Raw genomic sequence first — 10,536 nt, 5'->3', positions numbered from 1 at the left:
TCCCTCATCCCTAATCTCCCAATCCTTCCTGTACCTCTGACATACCATACACTACACCATCCTTCATCCCAATCCCTTACCCTCCATCTCATTCCCAATCCCCAATCACACTTTCCAATCTCCAATCCTAGTTCACAACCATCTTTCCATAATTACTTCAAACTCACATTCCTAACACCACCCCTAATCCCACTTCTAAATCCCACTCCTCACATCCCAATCCCAATCACCTTACACCACAATTCTCACGTTCCTAACCCCACTCATCCGACTACTTCACACTCCTAACACCATCCCTAATCCCACTTCCAATTCCCACATGCTAAATAACTATCAAATCCTTCCCCCCCTCTCTCTCTCTCTCTGTTTTTCTTTCCTTTGTACCCTTTCATGCTATTCTTTCCTTTCCTTGCTCCATTTCATGTCCCTTCCTTCCTTTCCTTTCCTTTCCTTTGTACTATCTCAAATCCTTTCCTTCCTTCCTTGCACTTGTACCATTTTATGTCCTTCCTTCCTTCCTTCTTTTCCTTTCCTTCCTTCCTTTCCTTTCCTTCCTTCCTTCCTTTCTTCCTTTCCTTTCCTTTGTACTATCTCAAATCCTTTCCTTCCTTCCTTGCACTTGTACCATTTTAAGTCCTTCCTTCCTTTCCTCTCCTTCTTTCCTTCCTTTCTTTCTTCCTTCCTTTCCTTTGTACCATTTCAAATCCATTCCTTCCTTTCCTCTCCTCTGTACCACTTCAAAGCCCAATCCTATTCACTATTTCACATCCCATTTCCAAATCCCACATCCCAATCCCCCAATCCCCCGCCATTAGGGCCCAGGCTAATCCACTTGTGTTCAGGGATTAAGAAGGCCAAAGCGGTGCCATTTACAAGCGTGTGCCATTCACTACCGACCACGCCACCACACGCTTGTCAACCCAACTAAAAATGCAAGGAAAGGTAGAATTTCCCTCAGCAAATTCATCTGTTCATCATCATCATCATCAGTATTCTCTCCGCATCATCATCATCAGTAGTTCTCTCCCGTATCATCATCATCAATTCCTCTCTCCACATCATCATTATCAATATTTCTCTCCATCATCATCATCATCATCAATATTTCTCTCCACATCATCATCATCATCAACATCAGCATTTCTCTCCACATCATCATCATCATCAGTATTTCTCTCCACATCATCATCATCAATATTTCTCTCCACATCATCATCATCAGTATTTCTCTCCAAATCATCATCATTATCATCATCATCAACAGCATAATAATAATACAATAATAATAATAATCATAATCATAATACAATAACAATAATAATAATAATAATAACAGCACAGACTAAATCAAGCTTTTCACAATCAATTTTCTCCCTTATTTCCTTTATAGTTTTTTTCTTTCTCACCTCTCCTCCTCCCCTCCCTTCCCTCCCCCTTCTCAAACAAGGGCCAAAATCTTAGCCAATCTGCAAACATGAACACCTTAATGACCTCACGCCTGTCCATCATCATCATCATCATCACCAATCTGTTTACCCATCCATCATCATCATCATCATCATCATCACCAATCTGCTTACCCATCCATCCAACCAACATTCCATCATCATCATCATCATCATCATTCATCATCATCATCATCACCAATCTGCTTACCCATCCATCCAACCAACATTCCATCATCATCATCATCATCATCATCATTCATCACCACCATCATCATTCATCATCATCATCATCATCAATCTGTTTACCTATCCATCCATCATCATCACCACCATCATCATTCATCATCATCAATCTGTTTACCCATCCATCCATACAATCACCCACCAATCCGCCCCTCTATCTATTATCTATCCATATATGTCTATTTGTATCTATCCACCTATCTACATCTCCACCGTGTCTTTATATCCATCTATCTATCTATCCATCCGTCTGTTTATATATCTATCCATCAATCATTTATCTATGTATACATCTATCCATCCACCATCCATCCCTCTATGTATGTATTTATATATGTATGTATGTATATGTAAAAATCTATCCATCCATCCACCTCTCCCATCAATCACCACACACACACACACACACACACACACACACACACACACCTGTTCTTAATTAACATCACCTGGAAGTAACAAGAGCAGAATTATAAGTCCTCTCTCTCTCTCTCTCTCTCTCTCTCATGGCTCCAAATTTCACAACTAACCTACCCCATTTTTCCCCATTTTTCTTTATTTCTTTAATTTTCTTTCACCCTATCTCATTTTTCCCTTTTCCTTTCTCTTCCTTTATCTTTTTTCCTACCTCATTCTTTCATTTTTTTTTTTAATTTTTCATTCTACATCGTTTTCCATTTTCCTTCCTTTATTTTTTCATCCTATCTCGTTTTCCCTTTTTACTTTATTTTCTCTCATTTTTCCTTTTCCTTTATTTTTTTTATTCTACCTCATTCTTGCCCTTTTTTATTTTTTTCATCCTACCATTTTTCCCAATTTTCCTTCATTTCTATATTTTTTTCATTCTCTCATTTTCCATTTTTCCTTCATTTTTTTTTTTCAATTCCTTTTCCTATATTTATTTTTTCATTCTACCTCCTCTTTTTATTTTTCTTATCCTTCCTCCTTCTTTCCCTTTTCCCTTGTAAATCAGGAAATATTTACAACGCTGGGTGGTAACCATATAACCATGTAACAGGGTGATGTGGGGCATTCTATGGTGCCCCTGTATACTGAGACGCAAATGCGGCATCCATCCCGGAACCAAAATCTCCACACTAATCCCATGTCTTGCTACAAAAACATCGCTACCCACCTCACAAAACCACCTCAATACCAACCTCCCCAAACCTCATTACCTCACACCTACCTCACAAAACCACCTCAATATCTACCTCCCCAGACCTCATTACCTCACACCTACCTCATAAAATATCCTACCTCACAAAACCACCTCAATAACTACCTTTCCAAACCTCACCACCTCACACCTACCTCATAAAATATCCTACCTCACATAACCACCTCAATAACTAACTCCCCAAACCTCACCACCTCACACTTACCTCATAATGTATCCTACCTCACAAAACCACCTCTATACCAACCCCCCAAACCTAATTACCTCACACCTACCTCATAAAATATCCTACCTCACACAACCACCTCAATATCTACCTCTCCAAACCTCACTACCTCACACCTACCGCACACAACCACCTCTATATCTACCTCTCCACGCCTCACCACCTCACACCTACCTCAGAAAATATCCTACCTCACACAACCACCTCAATACCTACCCCCCCAAACCTCACCACCTCACAAACACCTCATCACCACTCACCTCACCTTCCTCGCACTGGGCTGGCTTGGTCACTTACCTGTCGAGTGAGAGAAAGAGAGTTAATTAGCGCACGTCTCACCTGCCATGACGTCACACAGATAATTAAAGACAACTGGAGCGCAAATTACCTCCTTTATTGAGTAATGGAACTGAGGGATTTATTTTGGTGTTCAATAGTTCCTTTACATTTATTTTGATAGCTAGTTGGTTATTATTTATTTTTACACTCAGTTATTATTCATTTTACTATTTGGAGCTCCTGAGTTATTATTATTGTTATTATTATTATTATTATTATTATTAGGCTCTTCAAGTTAGTTAATATTCACTGTACTGTTTCAGAGCTGTATTATGAGCTGGTGAGTTGTTGTTATTATTATTATTATTATTATTATTATTATTATTACTACTACTACTACTACTATTATTATTATTATTATTATTACTATCATTAAATTATTACTATCATCACTTATTTTTCATCATCAATTACTATGATGATGATGATTATTATTACTATTATTTAAATTAGTATTACTATCATCACTACTTTTTCATCATCAGTTACTACTATAATTATTATATTATTATTTTAACTATTATTATTATTATTATTATTATTACTATTATTGTTATTATTATTATTATTATTACTATTACGATTATCATTATTATTATTATTATTATTATTATTATTTTATCCGCAAACTCTATGCATATTTCTGTATACTAAGAAAATACTCCAAACAAAATATTTAAAAAAACTGCATTTGTAAACTAAAAAAAAAAAAAAATGTGTTTTTCTTTTTATGGTGTACAGTTTTAACACGAAAAAAACCCTACAAATTATACCATTACTGGATTAAAATGACAGGATAAGTCTTCACACACACACACACACACACGCACACACACACGCCCACACACACACACACACACACACACACACACACACGCGCCCACACACACACACACAATTTTCCCCCTCTTAAAAAAAACACTAACTCACACACGACCACACATCCCCTCTCCCTTAAAAAAACACTAAATCAATTTCACGCGCACGCAAATTTCCTTGACCCAAGCCTAACACACACACACACACACACACACATACTTCCTCCCCTCATAAAAACACACTAACACACAACACTTTTTTTCCCTCTCCCTTCACACACACACACACACACACACACACACACACACACACATACACTTCCTCCCCTCTTAAAAACACACTAACACACAACACTTTTTTTCCCTCTCCCTTCACACACACACACACACACACACACACACACACACACACACACACACACACACACACACACACACACACACACACACACACGAGCAGCAAGAAAAAAAAACAGAATCCATCGAAACAGCCAAAAAACAGAGTGGAGTTGAAAAAAACAAAACAAAATAGTTATACCGAAATTGCGAAGAACGAAGTTAGCCCTGTGAAATTAAAGAAAATGGGGGGTGGGTTGGTGGGGGGTTGGGTGGTGGGGAGAGGAGGGAAGGAAGGAAAGGGAGAGAGGGAGGGGGAGGAGGAGGAGGAGGTGGATTGGTGGGGTGTAGGGAGGGAGGGTGGTTACACGGAGGGGAGGGAAGGGGAAAAGGAAGAGATGGATTGGTGGGGTGCTGGGAGGGGAGAGGGTGCTGAGGAGGGGAGGGGAGGGGAGGGGAGGAGAAGAGAGGAAAGGAGAGGAAAGGGAGAGGGGGAGGATGGTAGGGAAGAGAAAAGGGGAGGAAGGAAACTGAGAGAGAGAGAGGGGGGGAGGAAAAGGAGGAGGTGGGTTGGTGGGGCGTAGGGAGGGGGAGAGGGTGGTTATGGGGAGAGGAGAGGGGAGGAGAAGAAAGGGAGAGGAGAGGGGAGGAGAAGAAAGGGAGGAGGGATGGGAATGAGTGGGGGGGTGGCAGAGGAAAAACGGGGGAGGGGAAACGAGAGGGGGGGAGGGGAACAAGAAAAGAGGGGGTTGTGTTAGAGGGAGAGTAGGAGAAGGGGGAGGGGAAGGGGAGGGGAAGGGGAGGGTGGTTACGGGGCTAGGAGAGAGAGAGAGAGAGAGAGAGAGAGAGGTGGGGGGAAGAGAAGAGGGGATGGGTGAGGAGAAGACGAGACGATGGAGGAAAAGGAGGAGGGAAGGGAGGAGCAAAGGGAAGAAAGGGAAGGAATGCATGAGAATGAGGAGACGAGGGGGGGGGGAAAGGCGGATATCATCATCATCATCATCATCACCACCACCACCACCACCACCATCACCACCATCACCACCACCACCATACCACCACCACCATCAAAAAAAAAAAGAAAAAAAAAGAAAACGCATCAATTAAAAAAACAAAAAACTATGGAAAAGACATTGAATAAATTTAATTATACACCAAAAAAGAAAAAAAATTGATACGCAAAAATCTGAAAAAATAAAATAAAACCATAAGTGTTCGTTCACCTCTTACGTAGAATAAAGTGCAACGTGGAAATACAGAGAAAAATATGATACAATGAAAATACGTGACAAATCGCTTAATGAAAAATGATAAGGAATAGGAAAGAGGTCAGGTGAGAGGGAGAATTATAAAATAGTAGTTGTATTAGTGGTAGTATTTGTAGTAGTAGAAGTGTAAAATCGCCGGAGTTTCCTGAATTAAGAGATTAATTTGTTGCAAAGGTTAATTCTTAGTCTTATTCTTCCCTCCTGATTCTCAAATAATAATAATAATAATAATAAATAATAATAATAACAATAAGAAGAAGAACAACAACAACAACAAAATAGCAGTAGTAGTAGTAGTAGTAGTAGTAGTAATAATAATAATAATAATAATAACAATAATAATAATAGTAGTAGTAGTAGTAATAATAATAATAATAAATAATAATAATAATAATAATAATAATAATAGTAGTAGTAGTAGTAGTAGTAGTAGTAGTAGTAGTAATAATAATAATAATAATAATAATAATAATAATAATAGTAGTAGTAGTAGTAGTAGTAGTAGTAGTAATAATAATAATAGTAGTAGTAGTAGTAGTAGTAGTAATAGTAGTAGTCGTAATATTATAATAATAATAATAATAATAATAATAATAATAATAATAATAATAATAAATAGTACTAATAATAACTTTTCCATACTCTCCAATTTCTCACTCCCTATTCAATCCATTTCCCAAAACGAAAAAAAAAGTAAAAATTAACGATGCAAGAAGAAATACATGAGAACGGAAATAAGACGTGAAATAAAGAAATAAATAAAAAATAAATGAAGAGATAAAGAGAAACGGATAAAGATGAATAAAGGAAAATACAGAATACAGAGAAATAAGGTAGTGAAAAAATAAACAATAAAAATAAGTAAAAAGGAAGATATAACGAAGTGAAAGAGATGAGATAAAAAAATAAATAAAGTTATGAGACTATATATAAAAAAAAATAATAAAAATAATAAAGGAAAATTAATAAAGCATAATTAACACAAACGACGTGAATATAAAAATAAAAAGTGATAATGGGTATGGAAGTAAAGCTGATAAAGGAGATAAAGAATAAATAAAAATAATAAATAGGGGAGATAACGCAGGGGAAGAGATAAGAGGAAGAGGAGGTAAAAGAGAGCTGATAAGGACTGATTCTCTCTCTCTCTCTCTCTCTCTCTCTCTCTCTCTCTCAGGGGAAACTGGTAAGGACTGATGGTTCTTTACGGCTCTCTCTATCTCTCTCTCTCTCTCTCTCTCTCTCTCTCTCTCTCTCTCTCTCTCTCTCCGTGTGTGTGTGTGTGTATGTGTGTGTGTGTGTATGTGTGTGTGTGTGTATGTGTGTGTGTGTGTGTGTGTGTGTGTGTGTGTGTGTGTGTCTACAAACAGCAAGAACCTGTGTGTACATATTACTTCATAAACACAATGGGGCCACTCGACACGCACATGCTTAAAGAAAACACACATGTTTTGAGTGTACACACATACACCTTGAAATACGTACACATACAAGCTACGCATACACCACGACATACACACACGAGAATACGTACATACATACATACACAACTAAAGCACATATATCTATAGGTGTATTCAAGCATGTATTACATATGAAACACACACACACACACACAAAGCCTATAATATTTAGTACTAAAATCTATACCAATAATTTACAAAAATATATATATAATGATTTTGTAAACTACCATAAAAAAAATGAAAACTCTCTCTCTCTCTCTCCCTGTACAACCACTCAGGCTGATTGTATCCTGAGGTGGTTTAAGGTAGTCGAGTTGAGAGAGAGAGAGAGAGAGAAATTTTGTGTGTGTGTGTGTGTGTGTGTGTGTGTGTGATAAGTACGTGTTACTATTAAGGTCAATTTGTGTGTGTGTGTGTGTGTGTGTGTGTGTGTGTGTGTGTGTGTGTGTGTGTGTGTGCGTGTGTGTGTGTGTGTGTGCTTCTCTAAATACACCCCAGACATGAGCACATACACCTTACGTAAGAGGTGTCGGAAGCTTGTTGATCCTCTCTCTCTCTCTCTCTCTCTCTCCACTATAGCATTTACAACTTTCCTCCTCCATCCTCCTCAAACTAATCCCCCTCTCTCCCTGTCTTCCCTCATTTCTCTCCCTCTCTTCCCTCATCCACCAACTCTCTCTCTCTCTCTCTCTCTCTCTCTCTCTCTCTCTCTCTCTCTCTCATGCCTGACCTCCTATAATATTTTTTTTTACTTCGTCTATGTTTTCTATTCATTATTGACTCTCTCTCTCTCTCTCTCTCTCTCTCTCTCTCTCTCTCTCTCTCTCTCTCTCTCTCTCTCTCTCTCTCTCTCTCTCTCACACACACACACACAACCTTACGTCTCTCTCTCTCTCTCTCTCTCTCTCTCTCTCACACACACACACACACACACACAAAACCTTACGTCTCTCTCTCTCTCTCTCACACACACAGACACACACACACACACACACACACACACACACACACACACACACACACACAGAACCTTAACGTCCTCTGCCCTCCCTCCCTACTATTTTCCCTCTTTCTCTCCTCCCTTTCTCCCTCCCTCTTTCTTCCCTTCTCCCTCTCTCTCTCTCTCCCCCTCTCTCCTTGCAGATCACAAACGCCTTTCATGATTACATTCTAGATTACTTTAGTACAATTAAAGTAATCAAAATAATAATAATAATAATAATAATAATAATAATAATAATAATAACAATGAATCCTATCTCACCAGCCGGGCTTAAAAAAAAAATCACCCCCAGGATTATTTTCTATTTAATTTTGGCCGGCGATTTTATACAGAGGGGATTTACCGAAGGGATTTACGATGAATCCCCTAACACCTTTTCCTTAGCGATTTATTTCAGATAGGCGGTTCATCTTCCCGAACAATACTTCCTTAGCAATTTATTTCAGGATATGGGGTGGTTTATATTCCCTAACACCTCTTCCTTGGCGATTTATTTCAGATGGGAGGTTCAAAATCCCTAACACCATTTCCTTAGCGATTTATTTCAGGATATGGGGTGGTTCACATCCTTTTGTACGTTATTTACGCAGAGTATGGTCATGTTGGAAGGATTTATGTAACAAGAGAATAATGTGTGATAAAATAAATCGCTTACGAAAAGATGTTAGGGAGCTTCCTCAACTTAAGAATATGGGCCCCTGTTGTATCTAGGATTATTATTCTCCCTAACATCTCTTCCTTAGCGATTTATTTTTGTATATGGCTTTATGCTCAATATCAGGGTCATGGATTTAAGTGACACAAAAGAGGATAGTTAAGAGTAATAAGCAAAATAAATCGCTTGGGAAGAGGTGTTAGGGAGGCTTCTACAATTAAGTGTTTTATGTTCTATTCTTATCCTTAATTATATTCAGGTCTGTGTGTGTGTGTGTGTGTGTGTGTGTGTGTGTGTGTGTGTGTGTGTGTGTGTGTCTCTCTCTCTCTCTCTCTCTTTCTGTGTGTGTGTGTGTGTGTGTGTGTGTGTGTGTGTGTGTGTCTCTCTCTCTCTCTCCCTCTCTCTCTCTCCCTGTATGTGTGTGTGTGTGTGTGTGTGTGTGTGTGTGTGTCTCTCTCTCTCTCTCTCTCTCTCTCTCTCTCTCTCTCTCTCCTTCCCTTTCCCCAATCCCCTCTCACATTTGCCGCCACACTCTCGATCCCTTTCAGTCTGTATGTGTACGCTTTCGCCCCGGCCGCCATGTTGGCACTGTGACGTCATAGGTAAACACAGCCCCGGGGTATATAAAGGGGAGCAGCCGTCGTGGTGCCTTCAGTCCCTCTCCACCACCCCTTGGGCACGTAGGTAATAGAAATTATGTATATGGGAATTAGTGAATGTTATGGTTTACTTTATTTTTCTCAGATTTATAATTTTCATGCGACTTTTTTCACTTTCAGGGAATTTTTTTCTCGTACTGAAGGGGTTATATACAGCCTCTATTAGTAAGGTCATTTCTATTAATAATACTTTTTTACTACATATTCCTTTATTTCTAGGTATAATTGTTTTATCAGATATTCCTTTATTGCTAGATATAATTGTTTTATTACTGGATACTCCTTTATTACTATTAATCCTTTATTACTATATAATTTTTTTTATTACCAGATATTCTTTTATTACCAGATTCCTTTATTACTAGATATAATTGTTTTATTACTAGATAACCTTTATTACTGGAGATCATTGCTACTAGATATAATTGTTTTATTACTAGATAACCTTTATTACTGGAGATCATTACTACTAGATATAATTGTTTTATTACTAGATATCCTTTATTACCTGAGAATATCCCTTTATTACTTGAGAATATTCCTTCATTACAAGAAATTAATCCTTTATTACTAGAAATTATTCCAAACTCAATCCTGCATCATCCTTGAACATGCTTGGGGTTTCATTCACTCGGGACTTATCTTGGAAAGATCATATTGCATACCTTGTAAAATCTGCTTCCAAGAGATTAGGTATGCTAAGCCGACTCCGTACCTTCTTTACCCCTGCACAGTTGCTGACTTTATACAGGGGTTTTATTCGCCCCTGTGTGGAGTACAACTCTCATGTGTGGGGAGGCTCCCCACATACAGCTCTTCTCAATAGGGTGGAGTCAAAGGCTTTTCGTCTCATCAACTCTCCTCCTCTTACTGACTCCCTTCAACCTTAGTCTCT

Source organism: Coenobita brevimanus, chromosome 72 (assembly GCF_032717465.1).
Source record: "Coenobita brevimanus isolate Jiangsu-jjx chromosome 72, ASM3271746v2, whole genome shotgun sequence".
Classification (NCBI taxonomy): domain Eukaryota; kingdom Metazoa; phylum Arthropoda; class Malacostraca; order Decapoda; family Coenobitidae; genus Coenobita; species Coenobita brevimanus.
The sequence above is the reverse complement of the archived record's forward strand: the minus strand, read 5'-3'. Positions refer to the sequence as shown.